This window comes from Asterias rubens, chromosome 20, assembly GCF_902459465.1.
Source record: "Asterias rubens chromosome 20, eAstRub1.3, whole genome shotgun sequence".
Classification (NCBI taxonomy): Eukaryota; Metazoa; Echinodermata; class Asteroidea; order Forcipulatida; family Asteriidae; genus Asterias; species Asterias rubens.
In genome coordinates this window covers 1,465,255-1,487,656 of record NC_047081.1, presented here as the reverse complement: position 1 = coordinate 1,487,656, position 22,402 = coordinate 1,465,255, and the positions used below count along the sequence as shown (strand labels likewise).

The window sequence follows — 22,402 nt, the reverse complement described above, 5'->3', positions numbered from 1 at the left end:
CCTTGTTCTGACCAAATGTTGAAGTGGCATTTCTTTTGACAGTGTTCATGTTTTGTGTGATCCACTGTCATACTTGAAATATCAAACCTGTCAAAGATTTGTGCTTCATCGGTTGTGTGAGTCATGTGTTTAAAATGGAAGAGCCTGTCCTTTGCAAAATGAAAATGGCTTTGCCCTCTCAAATATGAAATTTCAGGCTGCATTTCACAAAAAATGTGTTATTGGTAACAACATTTGTTGTGTATACCATCATATTACACAACAGACTTAAAGATGAAGGTTTACATTAAGTTGTACAAAAACCTTCTTTTGATTTGAAGTTTTTCATTATCCTGCCCCCCCCCCCCCAAAAAAAATCAACGCCTTGTCATTATTCGACATTGCTACGTCAACGTCTGAGGTATTGTTAAAGTTCAACCAGAATGTATTTGTCGTCCGTTGTTTTAGTAACAGCTGGTACGGGTCACTGAAATCTATCACCACACGTTCGTAGACTTTGAACCGAATAAAATGTGTTTCCAGGAACATTCTACTGTTGCTGTCTAGAGCAGGTCAACCAGAGTCAAGTGGTGTCAATATTTTTCTTCCGAACATAAGATAAAATAAAAAAACATAAGGACATAATTATTGATGGTATCATTTTTAGGAATGAAAAAACAAAAACAAAGATAGAATTTTTGTGGTGGTCTGCACAATGATTGTATTTTCATTATTCACACGTATTTTAGTACCTTGATGTAATGAGTGAGTTTGTGCTGTTGAACTTATATTTCAATGTGGACTGTTTATTTTTGGTCAATAGATGGCGCCAAGCAATTGCTGCCTCTTTGTTCAGTGACAAGATGACTTTTAGTTTGTTGTCAACTGAGGGGGCTATTGCTTTTCACTCGGCAGAAGCAAGCAATGTACATGTGTGTTGTACTTGAATTATTCCCTGTACATGTACGAGTGTTGGGTTTTACAGGGTTAACTGAGTTAGTCAAAGCTGTACATAATAATTTGTAAATCATTTGTACCAAATTTTTTATTTTATTTTTTACCTGATTTTGTTATTTATTACTTATTTAATTATGCCTGAAGCCTTTCTCAGATTCAAATTTCTGGGGTGAACATTTATCTCTTTCTCTAAAATTACATAACTTCAAAGAGGATTGTTTGAACATCTATTCCAGATTTGTTGGCAATATCTCAAAAACACTACTACCCTTTTTAAAAGAAACTTTCACAGGTTAGTTACATCTAGTTAGGATGAACACAATCGAACAGTCCAAAAGCTAAAGGTATACTTTGCCTTTAACAGAATGCTTTGAATTCTACAAGCAGACAGTGTTGACACAATCTATTCTACCTCATTTATCAAGATGAAAACTCAATCAACAAATCCCTTAATGAGCTGAGCCAAGACTATTGATTTTAATTTGCTTTGTCTTTCCTTAATCACTTGGGGAAGACCTTTAGTGGCCGTGCCATGACCAGTCTCCCTGAAACTCATAGTCATATGGTTCAATGACCGGAACCAGCCCATTCATCCGAGTCGACCATCTCATCACAATCACCTGTAGATTTTTGTGGAAATAATTGAAGCCCAGATCGTCCGACCTCGTCTCGAGTTAGTCCGATTTTCGCAGTACCGAGTTGGGGGAAATTGATTTTCTCGTTTAATGAACGCAAATGGCACTCCTTGTAAAAGGTCGTCCTTCGTATCCATGCATTCATCTACTCGTATTGTAATGTAGACAATCGGTATATATTGGATTAGAAAACCAATTTTCCTTTGATGGAAGGTCGGAAGGCATCCTCTTCTTTTAAAGAGATTTGTAGCTCGGGAGAGTTTTTATGAACGGGTTTTTTTATCAAACAAGTGAAATGATGACGTATGGTGGTCCCTGACAAACTGGCACAATCTCTTCCAGGGCTTTGAATCCAGGTCCGAGGCCAGTGATTGTAGCCTTGGGCCAGTAAACTCACGACGGGACAAGTTTGGTGCTCTTGTGTTTATCAATTAAATAACAATTGAGAGAAGCAATCTCCTTGCCTGTATTCAAAAGCTTCCTATAGTCATTTCTGTACCCCAACCAATCCTGATTCGTTTGTTTTTCGTTTTGTCCTCGTCTCCTGTACAGGGCTCTGTCCTTAGTATAGCGCTATATAAATGCCCAGTATTATTATTATTATTTTGATAACAACTGTGGCATGTCGTGGCTGAGTGGTCTACATGTAGTTCACCCAATCCAAGCTCTGGTGGTGTCAGCAGCCGAGTGTGGGTTCGAATCCATGGCTCTTGTGCCATATTTGCTAATAGCGCAGTAAGCACAAAATATGAGCTGTTAAACAGCTACAATATAATGAAATTTGGTCCTGTTCGTAACTGACTTTGATATCATGATGTGAGTTGAATTTGCTGGAATCAGTACTGCTAAGACAAATCAACTGGTAGAGTGGTAGCCTGCATGTGTTGGGCCAAGCTAACCCACCTCCCAATGGTTCACCCACATAACTCAATGACATTGTGTTTCCGATTGACCGTATTTCTAACAGCAAGAGGGCGCTGTCAACAGTGAATTTCCTTGCATCACAATTACTGCATTCTAGTTCAGGCGTCCCAAGGACAATTTTCCTAGAGTTATTCCGCTCTTCTTGCAACTGTTATACGACTTTAATTCGCTCAGTATCTGCACACACTTTTTGTCTAACCATCGCCAGTGGAAATTCAGCGAAACTAGGGTATACAGGTTAGGGGGAGAAAAAAAACATCTGCTTCCCCAATCACTCGAATTTGTCTGGTGTCCTCAAGGGCTGAAAAGTCTTAACGTAATTCCTCGGCAACCGGCCATCACGATGAAATTACAGCTCGTCGTTCCAGCTTCGATGAAGGAAGATACTATTCTTGCACAGGGCAAGAAAGGAAAAACGTCTCGTTTTGGTGTGGGTTTTTTTCTGATTTGAAGTTTATTGGATGGAGGACGAGGCACAAATTGGAAGACGGTGTATTTCATTGCAAAGTGATCGTTAGAGATAACAGACTTTCCACAGGGCAAACAAGGACAAGAATTGCTTTTGCTCTCTCTCCATCTTGTTGTTGTAATAATGTGAGGTGGTTTTTCTTTATGGGGCCAACTTCATAGCGCTGCTTAATGCAGGCCTGTTTGCCGACTTTGGAAAGGGCAGGGGCACCAAGGCATTTTCGCCTTGGTAAAGGGCACCCTGAATGAGGAAATTTTAAATGTCTAGTGGAGCATTTTTAGGGCACCAAGGCAATGATCAGGGGGCCTGGAGGCAATCGCCTCTGTTGCCTCCGTAAAGTATCAGGCCTGTTATAACGGTAAGCAAATATTCGTGCTTACCTGTAGCAGAAAGTTTTGCTTAAGCGTTAGCGTATTTCACAGGTTAGCAAGAAAATGAGGAGGCAAGCTTTCGAGTCCACCATGGAATTGCATTTGCTTCGACAATCATTTCCGTACAGTAAGCACCAGAAGCATGCCTTTTCGTGTGCTTGCGATTAGCAGTGCTATGAAATGGAAAATCGCACAGTAAGGACAAAATCGGTTGTTTTAAGCAGCTCTATGAAATTGGACCCAGGTCTGAAGTTGATTGGAGTGCGGATAAGCTGAAAAATAAATTTGCAAAAGTCAGCGATGGTAGGAAACATGAACTATCATCCACGGGGCAAAACAAGAGAGTCTCTGACGCTGACGTCTCGAGTTTGTCTCACAGGGTTCTCTGGTTTTTCATTTAAGTTAACCAGAAGAAAGATAAAGCCACTAATTTCTCGTCAAATTGCAATGTCATCAACTTGGAAATGGAAACTTTTAGACCGAGGGGCAAACTAAAACAAGAGATCTCATTACGATAACATTTATTACTTTTTTGAGGCGGGGGTTTTGTGTCGGGTTTGGAAGTTTATCGGCAACTGTATTATTATCTAGAAGATTAAACCTGCAGTTTCGTTTGGGAAGTTAGTGACGGTGATGTTTTTTGTCCGGAGGGCAGAAAGGAAATGTCACGACCCATTTTTATTGTGGATGAAGTTATTTTTGGTTGTTCCGAGGCCTCAAAATTGTCTTATAATGTAGTGTTTTTGAATACCCTTGTCAGTGCTATGCTGATTGTCCGCAGGGGCGAGGGAATATTTTAAAAGTCTTCAGCGATTGTTTGGAGGGAGGGTTACATTTTAAAAGAAGATGGAAATTTCGACAGTCTGACAAAAAACTTAATTTTTCTTGAAGTTTCATGACAATCCAAGACAGTCAGGGCTTGAATTTAGGGGGGGGGGGAGTTGCACAGGACCGTAGGGTCTTCAGGAAAGCGCCATTTCATTTATCAAAGTGTTGTTCCTTGTTTTTTGTTAAGTCTGCCCTTGGATAAGGAAAGAGTGTTCGATATTGAACAATATATCTCAAAATAAATCTGTAACGTGTGTCAAATTTATGCTCTTGGAGCTTTCAAACCATTAATGTGTGATGTTGCAATCGTTCTGTAAATCAGTTTCTAATTTCTTAAAATTGGTAAGCCTGTAAATATCTTGCTTCAAGTTGAAATTGGTTACCAGCCAAAACGCCATATTATTCACATTGCTTTGACTGGTGCCCTGCAACTTCTTTGCTGAGCAAAAATGTCCTGCTTAACAGCTTCACGGAATGGGCCTTTGGCGTTTCATTTGTATTGCAATTGCCTATAACAAATTCTTATTCATGCTATAAACCTCGCAAAACTACATAAATGTGAGACGGTAGGAGGTTCGTTAACATGAACACAAACCCCCTGACAGAGCGTTTTCGCCCACAGATATTTTGTTGTGGAGCTTATATCAAGTACCCTACATCGAACAGGGAATTAGCGATGGGGGGGGGGGGGGCTTTTCGTTGGATCATAATCCAAATTATTGCCGTGGGTCACGTAGAGCTAAGTCACTTGCATTTTTTTCTTCATCAGAAAATCCTTTTAGTTGGTGAAAACATTTGAGATAGGCGAGGGGGGAAATATTATTTATCGTAATCTCGTCATTTGAAAGTCTTCATGCTGATGTTCTGTTGGGGTTGGAGTTGTTTTCCTATGAGGTAATTATGGATTGGTTTTTTTGTCAAGGTAATGCTGATTTGAAGGGAACATTGTCAGGCCTGTATGCTTTTTGTTTTGAAAGGGCAAGGGCACCCAGGCTTTTTCTCTTTGGTAAAGGGCACCGCTATGAGGACATTTTAAAATTCTACTGGAGCATTTCAAGGGCCAGAAGGCATTGACTAGGGGGCATGGAGGCAATTGCCTTTGTAGCCTCCGTGAAATATCAGGCCTGCAACTCACTACCTGCTTCTGCCGTTGTAGCCCAATCACCCCAGTCTTTCAAAACCAGAATTTACAAAATTCTTATGAACATGCCCCTGCTCACAATTTATTAACTCTACCTGTAGTTTATCCGTACTACTAGCTTCTTGTTCACTGTAAGGTTAAAAAAGAAGAAAACAAAATCATCTTCGGCAATACTAATTTTTATCAGAGATGGCGAATGCAGATCCTAAGACCGTCCCCCAGAGACCACTGGACAGTCACCAAGTCACTCGGTGACTCTGCCGGCTCCGAGCTTGTATCCTGACACCGTTTAAATATTCATGAAATAAACCCTTGTGACATCAGAGACCTGCTGCGCCCTCGATAATAAATGTACATGCTCTCGCGTTGCGTGCTCCCAGCGGACTCGTGACCAATCAGGTTCTTGAGTTTTTATCGCCGACACTTCTGGGAGAGGGTCTTGATGATGAGGGAAAGATGGTTGAGATGAATATTTTATATGTAGGGAAAGAAGCTTGCAGGTGGAGTGAAAACTGATAGTCTGTGGATTAGGTATTTGGTAGATTATGGATGGAAGTTTATGCAATTATTTTGCATGAGGTGTGCAGCCGGACAGTTGCATTCTAGAATCTTGTTAACGCTCAAAAAAAAATTGTTCTTGTTATGTTTTTTTTATAATAAAAAACATCCCTTGAAATTTTGTGAAATATGGTTTGATGTATTTTTTTCTGCCTCATGTTTATGCATGAGATGGTTTTGACCTATTTTCTGACTCATGTTTATGCATGAGATGTGGTACGGGGCTTCTTCTATGAGGTAATGTAAATTTGTATTGGAACTTAGCTAAGGGCACCCAGGCCTGATACTTCACGGAGGCAACCAAGGCGATTGCCTCCATGCCCCCTGGTCATTGCCTTGGTGCCCATGAAATGCTCCAGTAGAAAGGTACAATTTCCTCATAGGATGCCCTTTACCAAGGAGAAAATGCCTTGGTGCCCTTGCCCTTTCAAAAACGAAGCATACAGACCTGGGCACAACAACAAAAGCACCGCAGCAGTTGCTGTGGGTGCTGTGGGTCATTTCGAAGCCTGCCCTCTGAAAGTGATGAGTTCATTAAACCACAGGGGTAGAAACAAAATCATTCTTTAATACGATTTATCAACACATCCTGTGGGTTGAGATGAGTTCATTTCTCCAGACTCTTACAATTTCATTATCCGCAGCGCTCCGGTCCGAAGGAGATCCACTTTGGGAAATCCATCGCTGGATAATTATATAACAAAAAGGGGAAAAATAATTTTGGTTCGAGCTCGGGAAAAACCTCCAAAAAGCAATGATAGAGGTGTTGGAGTAATTACGTATTGTAACACTTTCAGTTGCACTGTTAGCGGGAGGCAATATGGTGGCGATGATTAGTACTCGTCGATCCAGCCTTAAAGAGCAGGTCTCGATGTAAGATAATTTTGAAAAAGAATGCGTTAATTCCTGTACTTTTTTTTCTCAAGAATATGCAATGAACCTGTCAAATCTCATTACATGTAGGTTATCATGCACATGTATACAAGAAATTAAATAGTTGTGATTTACTTTTTGTAATTGATAATTTTTTATTGATAGTATTTGTTTTGTATCATTGTATCTAATCCATTCCAACAGAATAGAATTGAACTCTTAAGGTTTTTTTTTAATTTTGGTAAGACACTGCTCTAAAAGCTAAAATTATTATTCTTTATCCCGATTCAAATCTTAAGGGTTTATTCTTAATGTTTTCTACTCTGTGGTTATCTTCGGTTTTCAAAGCCGTACTGTGCAATCTTGGGCATTCTAAAGGGTTTTCCCCTTTTTTTTCTTCTGAATTTCATCTTAAGACGTCCTGCCCCCCCCAAAAAAAAAATTAAATTTAAATTTCTAAATTTAAAAATGTTTTTGCATTTCGGCCCTAATTCATTAAATCGCATGTATCGGCCCGTTGCGATAGCTTGTGAATGAGGGAGAACCTTTGGTGTATTATTAGAAACCGGTGTTATCCCTTTAATCCTGCAATTCCAACACCAACTTATCCTTGAGCGAGACACTTTGTGATTGAACCGCTGACGCTTTTTTCTTCGTTGAGGATCTACGGACACATAAGGCTTGGGGTGGTTTGGGGGGGGGGAGGGGGGAGGTTCTTGTGTTTGATTAGTCCGCAAGACCCAATGACAGCTGTTTAATAGGTCGGTTTATTATCAAGGAGTTGCTTCAAGGTGGAGGTAGTCCGATTGGCCCAGTTACTATGGGCAATGAGAAATCGTTCGCTTGTGTTACAGGGTTTTTATTCCTCTTGTAGATCAAGTTTTTTTGCCATTACATGAATCCCTACCCACTGTGAATGAAGATGTATACATGTATGTAATATAGTTTACCTTTAGAAGTTTCAGCTTCATTAGTCGTCAAGTTTTTGAGAGAAAATTTGTTTAACATCACAAAGCAATGTTTTCAAGAGAGTTGCCTAAATCTATGTACATGCTGAAAAAGCGCACAATACTGCTTTTAAAGTAACTACTGATATAAGCAAAAATAGCCAGGATACCAGTCAAAGATGGAACATGTAACATGGTATTCTGGCTGGTCACCGTACCCTGGTAGGCATAATGTTGTTGTGCTTGGCTGCTTTTGTGCTTTAAAAGCAGCTCTATGAAAATGGGCCCATGGATTTGAGAGACCATCAACTGTCTTGAGAAAGGGAGAAGAGTGGCCAGGTGTATTTGTTCTAGATGTGTCAAGCTTCAAATGAACTGTCAACACAAGCAGGTCATATCAACATAGGGTTCAAATGTTTGTAAACAACATTCCTCCATATGCATTTACTTTTCAGGGTCCAATTGCAGAGAGCTGCTTAAGCACAAACAGCAGCTTAGCACAACAAACAGCGCTTAGGCAGAAATATTATGAGCCACCAATTTTCAGTTATAAGCAAAAAATTAGCAGGATACCAGTAAAGATTGTACGTGTGACATGGTATTTTAGCTGGTAACCTTGTTCTAGTAAAAGCATAGTTTTATTGTGCTTATGTGCTTACATGTAAGTAGTTCGACAAGCTAAATGTAAGCTAAAACACGCTTAGCTTTAAGTAGTGTGTATCTAACCAGCAGAAATTTAAGTGAAGTACCAGCCTGCAGAATTGTTTATCAGTGTAAAAAAAACATTAGACGGTCACCGTTAAAGTATACCTAGAAAAAAGTCTCCTCATCCTTAACAGCGAAAAACAAAAAGTTCAACCATAGTGTGGAAATCGTACCCAAGCACACTGACCCATTAGCTTATATACGCGTAAGACGCCATTTGCGCCCGTACACCGCACCTGCGAGCAGTGTACAAACATGCCAATTAAAATGGTTAACGACCGGTTTTGTCTGCTGCTCGGATTGTCTTCGCAACCCCCCCCCCCCTCCCTCGTTCAGATGCTACTATCTTTCACCTCTTGAATTTGCAATCTACCCTGTTCTTTGATCTGAGGCACCTGCTCTTCCAACGATACGTTTTCCTCGATCCTTCATCGTTCTCTGTGTTTTAAGGGCAGGTGTTGGAGTCAGTTTGGGTTGGATGTGTCGTACTAGAATAGGACCTTGAAGATTGGTTAGACTTTTACTGGTCGACGTTGACCCGTGAATGATCGCCCACTGAGCATGCTGAACTTTCTATTTCTGAAAATGTTAGAATAGAGGCGCTGTGAATACAATATTTGTTTTGAAATCAAGCATCTGAAAGCACACAACTTGGTTTGACAAGGGTATTTTTTCTTTCATTAATATCTTGCAACTTCGATGACCGATTGAGCTCAAATTTTCACAGGTTAGTTATTTTATGTATATGTTGAGATACACCAACTGTGAAGGCTAGTCTTTGATAATTACCAATAGTGTCCACTGCCTTTAATGTGTTGTTTAAATTCTATAAAAACATGAGTTTAATAAAGACTGAAATGTTATTTTCTGAGAAATGAAATTGTTCTGCTGAAAGAAAAAAAACATATGGCTTCTGATTGGGACCCCCTGAACAAAGATTTGACAAAATAGGAACACTGCCAAGATTAGGGCTAGATGGCTCAGTGTTCTGAGCGTCATGTGAACAGGATGAAAATAGTGCAGGGATTTTATTTTTTACGTAGAGCCTTAGTGAAGAGAGATTCGCAAACATTATAATGTAACTTTTTTTATGTGAAACCAGAGCATCTAAATTGACAACGATGTATTTGAGCTGATGTCGAGTACCGTTAGGAAGTTTTTTTTATTGTTGACTTTTGACGAGCGAGGGGTCAGTCTTAGCACTCTGCACCGCACAACACACACCTGTCCCAACCTTGGCATCCATCGCAATCAGGCCAAGGGTAATCCGACCCCGGTGACTTTCCTGTTGTTACCCAACGCACCCCTTGGCCATCCGATCTGGTCTATTTACAGTCCACTCATCAACTCGGATCTAGATCAAGACTGAAGAGCTGAGGCTCCGCCATTCACCTCTCTCTCTCTTTCGCTCTTTCTTAAGGAACGTGATATTACCTGAGTCCTGGACACCAAGGTGATAGCACCACGATGAGTCACCAGCTTTCACACTATGCTTTATTGACTGTGTCTTTTGTTTCACCAGTACTCCGCGTCCCTCTAGGTCGCTGGACGTTGCACACCTCGTAACATCATCCATTGATTTTTGTCCGATCTCGAAATCACTAAACAGCAAAGTGAATTTTTTTCAGATTTCAGATTTTTTTTTTTTTTTGAGTGTCAGCGAAGAATATCTTGCGACCCTCTGTGTTACAAAGTGGATTTTTTTTCTTTTTTTCTTCTGATTTCTGGTGTTGTTTTTTTTATTGTTAGCGAAGAATTATTGCATCCTTCCGTCTTACAAATGTTAGTTATTGATCTGTCTCTCTCTCTGACAAGTGCTCTTGAAAAATTCCTTGAACTCTAGAACTCTCAAGATGACCAAAAACCCTCATGAAAGATTTCTGATACTGGTTTTTGATCTTATTGCTTTCACAGATTTTCAACTGAGCCTCTTTAATTATTTTTAATGTTTAAAAAGTATTGAGTAGAAACAGGACAGAGTTGCCAACTCTCCCTGAATCTGCAGAAACTTCCCTGAAAATAAACAAATACCTGTAAGTCTATGGTTTTTATGAGAAAATTTGGAAATCTCCCTGAATGTGGAAATCATGGAAAGCTTTTCCCCGTTATGCTGAATGTTTATTCTAAATATCTCCCTGATTGTTGGATAAAATCTCCCAGATTGCAAGATGCAAATGACAGGACTCGAATTTAATGCTGGACCACGGGACCTCATGCCATCAACTCTATGTAGCTCTGTCCCAGTTGACTCAGGAATAGACAAGCCTTGTGGTCATGTGTTTTTCAATTGAATTGGAAGTCAGAATTTCTTCATTACGCCCCACCCCCCCCCCCCCAAAAAAAAAAAAAAGCTTTAAACTATAGTGAGCATGATTATAGATTCGAACACAACAAACCAAATTTCAAAACAAATTTATACCTCACCATGCAATGCCTTCAATCCCATACAACAAAAGTCAACCTACGAAAAAACAAACCACTTAACCAATTATTTGTGCTTTTTATTATACACACCGGTCAAACAAACCGTACATTTTATACTTTCACAAGTGGTCGAAAAACATCAGTCAACATCATTCTTTATGTCCCTGCCATTTATCTCATTAAAACCACTCAGCAATTTTATTTGCTGAAAAAAATTTAACTAGGTCCCCTTCCAATCCTACATTAATCATTAAAAAACAGCAATCCATATTGAGTTGGCCGGCCCACTTTGCCTGGTATCTCATCACCTGCTTAGCTGGTACACATTCTTCCAACTCATTAAAGCTAATCAATATATCTCTGTTTAGTTTCATGGGAATTCTTTTTTCTTCACAGAATAACCATTAATGAATGAATTAATTAATTAATAATACAAAAATTGTAAGTTACAAATATATAAAACCTTCGTGACACTTTAATTTAAATTTTTGACGTCTTCATATTGAGGGACTAAAGTAACTAGGGTGATGCATTACCGAGGTCCATTTTAAGTAATTAAATTGTTACGAGAGGAATATTTGTCTCGGAGTGAAAATTGTTTGTAGTTCACGCCAGGCGTTGCAATAAATTATTCTATTGGCTTATTATCCAAATGAAATGAAGCCCAGGCAAAAGCTACGCTTTCATAAATATGTACACGGCACATTCAGCATATTTTTTATGAAAAGCAATTCGTTCGAGGACAAAGTATTGTGTTAGTCATTGTTGAAACATAAATTTTCTATCAATCCGAAAACTCGGAGTTCATATCTGGGGCAAAATTTTATGGAGAACAGAAGCAGAGAAAAAATGCTCAGCATATTTTTCTGTAGAGCAAATATCTGCAGGGTACCCGTCACAAATGATATACAGCACTTAGTAGTTTGGCTGGTAACCTTATTCTGATAAGCAATATTTTTTGTGCTAAGGTGCTGTTTGTGTGAAACTAACCCCTGGGGCCAATTTCACAAAGAGTTAGGACTTAGGACTTAGTCCTAGAAGATATACAAAACGTGTGGCTAGTCCTAAGTTAGGACGAGTAACTCGTCCTAACTCGAAATAAGACTAGTCTTAACTCTTTGTGAAATCCACCCCTGGTCTTATAAATTAAAGTCTGGTCTAGGGGAAAAAAAGAGGTACATGCCCTGCAGTCTTGTGGGTAATCCCCTCAATTTGAGCCGTGATTAAAACCTAACTTGTGTTTGAATCATAGTACAGTCATCCATAAACGTGTCAACTTATTCAATAACTGCTGCTTATTAACTTATAGTACATTTACGTGCCCATGTTAATGTTAGAAAAAAAACTATTATTTTATGCAAGAAGTGACGCTGCAATCATTACAGTCAAGATATACTGTTTTTCTAAACTTCCAGCCACACCAGCCACAAAACCTTTATTTTACGCAAGAAAGGGATGCTCGAATCATTTGGGCCAAGATATAATTATGTTATAAGAAGAGATGTTAAATTTGCATCGGGGATAAAGATATATGTTTTTATTAACTTACAGTACATTTACAGCCACGTGAATGTCGGAAACAAACCCGTTATTTTTTTCAAGAAGTGACACTCGAATCATTAGAGTCGAGATATACTGTTTTTATAAACTTACAGTACATTTACAGCCACGTGAATTTTGAAACCAACCTATTATTTTATGCAAGAAGTTATGCCTGAATCATTAGAGCCAAGATATACTGTAATCATTATAAACTTTTACAGCCACCACGTGAATATTGAAATAAACCCATTATTACAGCCACCACGTGAATATTGGAATCAGAGTCAAGATATACTGTTAATAGTGGGTCAATCCATTACATCATTCCAGTAAACTGGACCCCTCAACCCTCCCCCCCTCCTCCCTCCCCCCCCCCTCCTCCTCCCCATCACCATCCAGCCAGTGATGAATTCTCATTAAAACCCAACATGATAAACGTGTGTACACGTTCACCCAGTAATGGATCGATCCATTCAGATGACTGCTGCATCTGGAGCAAGCGAGGGTGCGTCACACTACTAGCTACCCAACGACCCACTAGGGAATTATCGTCAAGACTATGAGCAGCTTCTCGTCCTAACCACGGATGCATTCGGAGAGGCTGCACACCTGAGTCGGACTTTATTAAAGTTCTTACATCGTCGGATGCCATCGGTGGGGGATGGTTTAAGCTTCAGTCAGATAAGAGAGTCGGCCTGAGGATGCAGTGCATGGTCGAGCTACATTCATGAGCGCGGCGGTCCACCACAAACGTCTTAGACTCGTCGGAGACCCACTGGAGTTTACTGATTCATGGTTTTTTTTTAGTGGTGGGAGTTTCGGCCGTTGCTTGGTAGATTTGTCGTCGGTTTGTGTTGGTTGCTCGGGAGACGTCTGAGAGAACTCTTGAGAGGGGCTGGAGTGATGGGTTCGTAAAAAAAACAGAATGTTTCTGTCGAAATGATGGTTAAATTTTTTTTGGGTTGACTGAGTTAAATGCTTTTTAATGCTTTTAATTGTACTTTGAGAGGTATATTGATATATTGATTTTTTATTTTTTAACTATTTTTTTATATTTTTTTAATAGATAGATTATGTTCTTTAGAGAACTGTCTTGCTTCATATTCTACTACCTCATAGTAGATTTTTGGAATTCATGAGAATTCTCAGTTCTGTTTTAAAGACAGCTGTTCCAAACTAAAGCCAGAAACTCACTGTGTTTTTTAAAAATATTTTGAGATTTTCCTGTTTTTATTTATTTATTTATCTATTGGTTGTTTTTTGGTTTTGGGGGTTATTTTTTTGGTAGGGTTCAGCAGTATTTGCTTATTAATTTACTACTACTGTACAGAATTTGTAAGGCTGAATCAAATTTCACTGCATGCAATGCAATGAATTTCTGCCTGTAGGAGTAGCTATAAATATATTGGACGTGAGTTACTGTTGCCGCACTATAGTACACACATTTGTGATACGATGAACCAAAATGATCATCCATGTGCACCTTTAATTACATATTGATTGGTATTTAAATTTCAGCCATGGTTTAAATAAATTATACACACAGCAAACCTTTGTTACTGTGCGTATGAAATCATTTACATGATGTACCTCTATTTAAAAAAAAGCGCCGTCCAGTCATAATTGCTACCCATACGTCCAGCACTCTCCTGAAATTTGTGTTATGTAACTTTCGCCACTTAAGAAATTGGCATTAATTATGTATTAACACGGAATGACCTTTTGGAGTTGGACATTTATAAATATTCATGAAGGAGGTATCTTAATCAAAAGGTAATGAAAGTGAGAAACATGTAATATATACAGCATTACTAAGCAAGGCTGGACAAATTTAACAAGGCTGGATAATTTGCAACCAGTACAGGATTTATTTACTTGAGGTTTTTTTACTTTAAATTTTAAATAAAAAATAATAATTGTGAATCATTTCACTTTGAAGTAACGTGGTTTTATACAGGAAAAGATATAAATTTGTATCCCCAAAATTTGAATCTGAGAAACTACGGCAATTGTTGTGGGTGTTACTGGTTATTTCAAGGCCGGATAACCGCTTGGTGATATTGTATCCTGTAAACGCGGCCATATCTTAAAAATATGAAATTTTCCGCAGGTTAGTTTTACTGGGAAAAAAAAACATGGATAAAAAATACTCTCCCTTTAAAGCCATTGGACACTTTCATTTAACAGTATTGTCCAAAGGCCCATACTTCGTGTATGTATCACAACTTATATTAAAATAACAAACCTGTGAAAATTTAGGCTCAATCGGTCATCGGAGTCGGGAGAAATGACGGGAAAACCCACTCTTGTTTCCGTGCGTTTCGCCATGTCATGACATGTGTTTATTATAATCTGTAATTCTCGATGTCGAGAACTGATAATTGTTTTAATGTTTTCTCAAAAAGTAAAGCATTTCATGGAATAATATTTCAAGAGAAGTCTTTTACCATTACCTTCTGTAAACCCTGTAAAAGTTATTTTTAAATTTAAGAACCCTTTTTTTTTTTCTGTTGCAAAAGTGTATAATGGCTTTAAACTATGTGCAATCAGTTTCCTCCTAAAATCTCCCTGGCGTAAAACATGGATAAGTGTCACCCAAAAAAATACCTCCACATGACCCAATTTTGGCAGCCTGTTGGGCACGTTTGTAAGTATTTCCTTTCATGCTATGACATTAACTGGCAAGTAGCTCACAATACTCCAAGGATTGGATTTCAGCAGCGGAGTAAGACCACTGTATCCCATTTTGGGGAGTGAAAGATTTTCAAAGGAACAGTGCTCAAGGCGTTGAACACTTTTTTTTTTTTTGGGGGGGGGCGGTTGGTGGAGATGTAGGAATAAAGTCATGCTTTAAAGACACTGGACACTATTGGTAATTGTCAAACAAGGAAAAGTCTTCACAGTTGTTGTATCTCAACATACTGTATGCATAAAACAACAAACCTGTGAAAGTTTGAGCTCAATCGGTCGTCGAAGTTGGGAGATAATAATGAAAGAAAAAAACACCCTTGTCACACGAAGTTGTGTGCTTTCTTTGGAGACATCAAATTCTAAATCTGAGGTCTCGAAATCAAATTCGTGGAAAATTACTTCTTTCTCAGAAACTGCGTCACTTCAGAGGGAGTTGTTTCTCACAGTGTTTTATACTATCAACCTCTCCCCATTACTCGTAATCAAGAAAGGTTTTATGATAATAATTATTTTGAGTAATTACCAATAGTGTCCACTGCCTTTAACCAAATAACATTTTGACTATTTATTTACTTTTATTTATTTTTTTATTTTTTCCCCGAACTTGTTTTGACTCACCAGCCACCCCCAATTTAAAATGTGTAGATTATAAAGGATTGGTGTTTATATTCAATCATTTGATGTTATTTTTGCATTAGGGGGATAAGGAATATAATTTGTTTTTACCCTCACATCGATGTGTATTAAACACTCAGTCATTTCTCGAGTTCTGTGATAACCAAAAACACCACAGGCAAATCACTCGGGTGTGGTTGGAACCCACAACCTTTGCATTGCTAGAGCAGATGTCTTGCCACTAGCCACCAAGCTAGCTCGGTGGCTAGAGGCAGTTTGAATCCTAGATGTGTTAGCAACGTTTACCACAACAATTTAATAGATGTTATTCTTGTGTAAAAACAATTATTATTTTTATTTAGTTATTTTATTATTATTATTTTTTTTTTTTGGGGGGGGGGGTGTTTTTTCTTGTTTTATTTTTAATATGAAAAGTTAAACCGTTAGACATTAATAATCCTCGTCTACTCGTAAAAAAATGAAGCAAACCAATTCAGTAATTGAGTGTTTGTTTTGAAAACGGCTACATTGGAAATAAAAATAACAAACGCATACAATTCCTTCACATGAGAACCCCTCCACATCTGAAATTTAACGTTCAATGCTTTCAAGTACGTGTCTAGGACCTCATTGCGCTGGTAATAACTTTCATTAATTTTGTGTTAGGAGCTGATAATCAATCAATATGAAATATTAAACATGTCTGGGCAGCAGCAGTGTTTTAATTGCTTTTCATTTTTAATCAGACCAATGTTCATGAACTTTATTAAGAAACGGCGGAGAGTTTTTACCTTCCGGTGAACGCTAATGTCAGATATATTGTTTTTATTCATTTGTTAATTAAAAGTTCATTAAAGCGTTGCTTGGAACGATGTACATAGAGAAGTAGAGAGATATTATGAAAAAAAGCACTAGACTGCAGGACTTGTTTGGTTGCAGGGTTAAAATTAGACTGAATGACTTGTTTGGTTGTGGGGTTAAAGGGAAGGTACACGTTCAGGGTAATTACTCAAAACAAATATTAACTAAAAAACTGACTTGGTAACAAGCATTGGAGAGCTGTTGATAGTATAAAACATTGTGAGAAACGGCTCCCTCTGAAGTAACGTAGTTTTAGAGAAAGGGGTAATTTTCTCACTAAAATATTAAAAGACTTCTAGCTAAAAGTCTTTTATTCCTATCAGAAAGCACACAAATTCTTCCAACAAGGGTGTTTTTTCTTTCATCATTTTCTCGCAACTTTGATGACCAATTGAGCCCAATTTTTCCAGGCTTGTTATTTTATGGTTAGGATGGGATACACCAAGTGAGAACACTGGTCTTAGACAATTAGCAAACATGCACATTGCCTTTAAACACTAGACTGTAGGACTTGTTTGGTTATACACGAAACTCGTTCTCACTATGTTCTGAAAAATGTAGTCTTGGTGCAAGACATTGTTATTCACACTATCACTCAACCATCGCATTCCCTGCTCGCTCCATCCTCGCTGCGCACATTGCCATCGTCTTGAGACTTAATGTTTTAGAACGTAGTGAGAACGACTTTGGTGTGATGGGGGTATAAACACTAGACTGCTGGACTTGTTTGGTTGTGGGGTTAAACACTAGACTGTAGGTTTTGTTTGCTTGTGGGGTTTAAATACTAGACTACAGGCATGGCAGGACTTAGGGTTAGTGGCTAAACGCTAACATTTCTACACTGCAGCCATTGGCCAAGTAACCTATTATTATGTTTTAAGTTTAGACTTGCTCTTTTACATTTAACGTAACCTACATTTTTACAGTGATCAAATTAGTATTCAAGTCTCGCTCTGCGTCAAGTTGATACAAGCACCAATTATCCCGAGCAATTCTTCCTTCCATGCTTTCAAGTTGAGGTAGTAATGTCCGATCGTGCTAAATTGGCCATGAGGTACTTTTTTATAAGACCTTGTTGCAAGTTTGCGGCGACATGGCGTATGTGCTTCGTGTGAAATCGTGCAAAGCCGAGGGAGCTTCTTTACCTTCAGTCTGTGTTTTATAAGAGACACACTGCCTTTGACAGCATTAGTTATGAGAAGAATTTACATGTATATGCTTTGAAAGATGTTTCAAAAGTCGAATAATATAATGATCCACACAAATTTGCCCTGAAATCCTGTGGTTTTCTTTTCGTTATTTTCCCCCAATTTATCTCTCTTTTATTTTTTGCTGGAGTGTACATTTTTTGTTCTTCATTGTCTGGCGCTCAAGTCTACCTGCATGGTTACTGAAAAATGCAGTGAGGTGATTTCGTTGCTATGGCTACCCTGTAAACATTGTTACCATATTCTGCTTTTGCGATATTATGTATAATTACTGTATGGGACCAAGCTTTATTTGAAGAGGCGTCAATACGTTTTTGGTGGGGAGTAAATTAGCTAATGGTGCATTCTTAATTAATGTTGACACAGTGGCAGTTGATATGGTTGATTCATTATGTTTGGGGGCGTGATGGAAGTGAAATTTGAGGGGGGATTGGTCCACCCAACCAAAACAAACCCATTATTCCTACATCGTGTATTACATGTCATGCCCCCTTGGGCATCAGGGGAAGTGGCAGGGTTCTGCCCATGATTCCTTTAGTGGTGGAACAAATGTTGCCCTGGAAACCACTGCAAGATGGATCAGTTACATGGTAGATAAGATCATATAAATAGATTCAAATCAAAGAAGTGCTCAAAATTAATGCCTTTGAAGGCTTCGGATACCGTAAAAAAACAAAAAAAACAAAAAAAACAAAACAAAAATTCATCTTTAATTTCTACAATTTGATTTAATGTTTAATGCCAGACTCTAACCACTTTTGAATTAGAAAAACAATAATTTAATATGCAATTTTTTTCGGGGGGACATCTGTACTTTTTTCATGTATTTTCCACAATTTAATTTAAATTTTATTGCCAGTTTTGAAAATTCTGAGAGAGAGAGAGTGTGTCTTACACGGACAGACAACATGGCACAATTTTGTTGTGGAAGTGTTTTCTGCTATCGTCTGGCGGTAATTATAATTTCTGGATCCCAGTTTTTAATGGAACTGGAGGAAATAATAACAACTGGATTTGCATCGAGCGGTAACAACATAGCACAGTAGGGGAGCAGGTGATGCTTTGTTCATGGAGAGAAAAAGGGGCGATTATTTGGTGAGATTCGGCTATAATGGGAACCTGAAATAACGCCCTGTAATGGATGGGGTGGAAGGAACGATACAGTAATGAGCTCCGGGTGGTCTGGATTACTGTAGGGAACCGATGAGGCGATGGGCACCGGTTGGTGGAGAGCTTTCATTATTGATGTGGGGGGGGGGGTTTGTTGCTGGCGTTTGGCCATGGAGGATTTCGACCGAGTGTGATCTTTTTGATTTTGAAGTTCAGGGAAATGGTTTCAGGGAAATGGTTTCAGTGAAAAGCATAGAGGGAAATACTGATTTGCATGTATTGATTTTTTGTTTAATGGGAAGGTGGTACTGTGTTTAAGGGACACCATTTTAAAGGGAACTGTTTGGTTGTTTTAATCTTATACAAATGTATACAATCTGTTGTATTTTATCTGTTGTTTTTTAAGACAAGTTTCATCCATTATTCAGCATCATCATTCTGACTCCTTTTAATTTTGCATAAATTAAATCAGGCTTTAATATTTAATAATGTAGAAATCTACTACATAAATATTATCAAAGCATGTCGCGAATTGAAGAATAACAATTCAGGGATAAGGTAGAACCCCCCAAAGGACTTTAGCTAAATATCTCTGGAGTGTCAGTACGCGACTGACTCACTGTATAAACAATAGAGGACAGTAGTCCTGTCCGTTAATTAAGCCCATCACTTTTATTATTGTAAAACTGGCTAGATGGTCCAAAGACTGAACTGTCTTAGGCCCAATTTTTATGACTCTGCTTACTCTGGAGTTCTGTGCTTATGACTTTTACGACACACACAATTTTGTGCTTTACAGAGCACTTTAAGCTCATAATTTCACGGTAAGCAGAGCCATGAAGTTGGGCCCAGAAGGGGCTTTTACTGAAGGTTTACTGAAAGAGTTCATTCGTTAGGGATTTAAAATTGTCCAACTGCTAAACTTTGAGATTTCCATCCTCCAAAGTAAGACTGCATAAATATTTCTCACTCAAGCTTCAGAAATGCAAAAGTATTTTCTGAAGAAATCCATGCATTATTTTAATGTTTTTTTTTTAAGGTCACTGGACTTGTCTATGGTCAACGTTTCAGAACTTTTACAAATTACTCAATCACCAACCACGACACGACTATATTCCCCATCAATCAGATGCGGGCCGTGATCAAATTTTTATCTTTCGCACGCGTCGATAAATATGGATTTCGGGGGAGACCCCCAGCGGTTATAACAATAAGAAGATGAAGAAGACTGGAGCAGTGATTGTCACGGAGGATGGCCTCGTTGAGGTTTATGAGTCATCGGCAGGACTCGACCATGCCTCCCTAACGACCAATGAAGGATCTCGGTGGTAGGATTGAAAGGGGGGGGGGGGTGAACTAGACAAAACCATGAGCAATTCTTTGGTTTTCTTCTTCGGCACGGGGAAGAAATTTAATATGTGGGACCTGGGTATTAGTAATTCAAGCACACGGTGGTGGTGTCCACGGAGAGTATAGGAACTTTTGTATTTTGTTGGGGTCCATGTGTACTGGCCACACAATAACATTGCCGTTGGGATTTTGAACGTGTTTGCCTGTTTTTATGAGCAGCGTTCGGCTAGGGCCTGAGTCATATTGGAGGAGTGGATCGGAATTACTCTCTCTCTCTCAGAATTTTTTCTGAACGTGATATTTAAAAATTTAATTTAATTGTAGAAAAAACATGAAAAGAATAAACTTCTTGAAATTTAATGTTCTGATGTTTCTTGATAACTCGGCCCAATTTCATTAAGCTGCAGAGAATATTGCTTCACTTTTGTTTTCTGCTAAGCAAAACTAAGCAGGAAACCAGTTACATTTTCTATGTGAAATGGTATTTTAACTGGTAACCTTATTCTGGTAAGCATAATTATGTGGTGCTTTTGTTTTGTTGATTAAGCAGCTCCATGAAACTGGGCTTTTGTGCAGAAATGCTTCTCGGATTGAATTGTTTTCAATTTTTTTTCTCTAAAACCATCTTTTAATGGGAATCACTTCGCAAGTTATTTCACATTAACAACAACTGCAGTGCTTCTGCTTCGTTTTTCAAAGGGCAAGGGCACCAAAGCATTTTCTCCTTGGTAAAGGGCACCCTATGAGGACATTTCTTTCAGAGCATTTCACGGGCAACAAGGCAATGACCAGGGGGCATGGAGGCAATCGCCTTCATTGCCTCCTTGACGTATCAGTACTGTTCTTACCGAGTCATTTTTTAGGGTCGTTAAGTTTTTGAGTAATTATGGAAGGTATGACACTCCCTGGTTCCAATCCACATTTTATCTTATTTTTATCTTATTCTTGATATGAGAGTGCCAAGAGAGAGGAGTCACTCAGTGATAAAGTTCATGAATGGAGACCCAGCCCACCGTGACCGTGACCCCTGCGACCCCACTGTGACCCCCAGCAACCCCTAAACTCAATAGGGACTTCTGATTGGTTGTTGAAAAGGGGTCACCTAATTGGTGTACTTTTTGCTATCAAAGAAAAGTTCATTTGGGTGTGGGGATTGGCTTTTTCACAAATATATTATGTTTTTTGTTTTGTTTTATTTTATATTTAGCAAGTCTGTTTGCAATCATATGTTTGCAACTCTATGAAGATTCATGAAACTGCTTATCATTGAAAATCTTTCGTGACAAATTTTCTTGAGAAAATAGAATTAGCTGCTGCAAACTGCTTAAGAATATCTTTATTGAGAAAATAGAATTGCCTTTTGCAAACTGCGTAATAAAATTGTCTTGAGTAAATAAAAATGGCTGTTGCAAACTGCATAAGAAAATCTTTCTTAAGAAAGTACAATTAGCTGAGCTGCAAACTGCATAAGAAAATCGTTCTTTTTTAGGCATCTGAAATCACACACATTTTTTCTTCTTTCACTATCTCTTGCAACTCGATGACCAATTGAGTCCAAATTTTCAAACATTAGTTGTTGGAATTAGTTGTTGCATATGTTGGAATATTTCCGAATGAGAATACTGGTCTTTGACAATTTACCAAACGTTTCCAGTGCCTTTAAATAGAGCCATCAAACTGGTCCCAACTCTATGAAATTAGACCCAGATGGACTTGTATATGTATTAGGATTGAATTGTGCTCCTGCGTCAGGAACATATGTCAAACAAATTTGTTTTGAGATTTAGGTCAAGTTCGCAGACAGGGATTTTTTTTCCAGGTCTCCTTCCGGTTTTGTTTGATGATTGGTTCTCACGGTCTTTTGACACAGTGAGATACAATGTGCCTTTCACTTTATAGCTGCTAGGACTTTTAAATGCACATGGGTAGCCGGTCTGTTTCGTACAGGCAGTGGACACTATTGGTAATTACTCAAAGTAATAATTATCATAAAACCTTACTTGATTACGAGTAATGGGGAGAGGTTGATAGTATAAAACATTGTGAGAAACGACTCCCTGTGAAGTAATTTAGTTTTCGAGATAGAAGTAATTTTCCACAAATTTGATTTCGAGACCTCAGATTTAGAATTTTGAGGTCTCGAAATCAAGCATCTGAAAGCACACAACTTCGTGAGTCAAGGGTGTTTTTTTCTTTCATTATTATCTCGCAAAT

General features: G+C 38.5%; 1 protein-coding gene across 3 annotated transcripts in view; it reads left to right on the top strand.

The window, feature by feature from the left end:
- The window catches only part of LOC117303642 (disks large homolog 5-like), a 50,640-nt gene that overhangs the window by 8,209 nt on the left and 20,029 nt on the right, over positions 1 to 22,402 (top strand). For 2 of the 3 annotated variants that reach the window (XM_033787873.1, XM_033787872.1), the window contains exon 1: positions 12,983 to 13,260. The exons of the other annotated variant lie outside the window; for it this stretch is intronic. The gene's annotated coding sequence lies outside the window, so the exon portion shown is untranslated. Of the gene's footprint in view, positions 1 to 12,982; positions 13,261 to 22,402 lie in introns of those variants that run through there. 3 annotated transcript variants of the gene reach the window in all.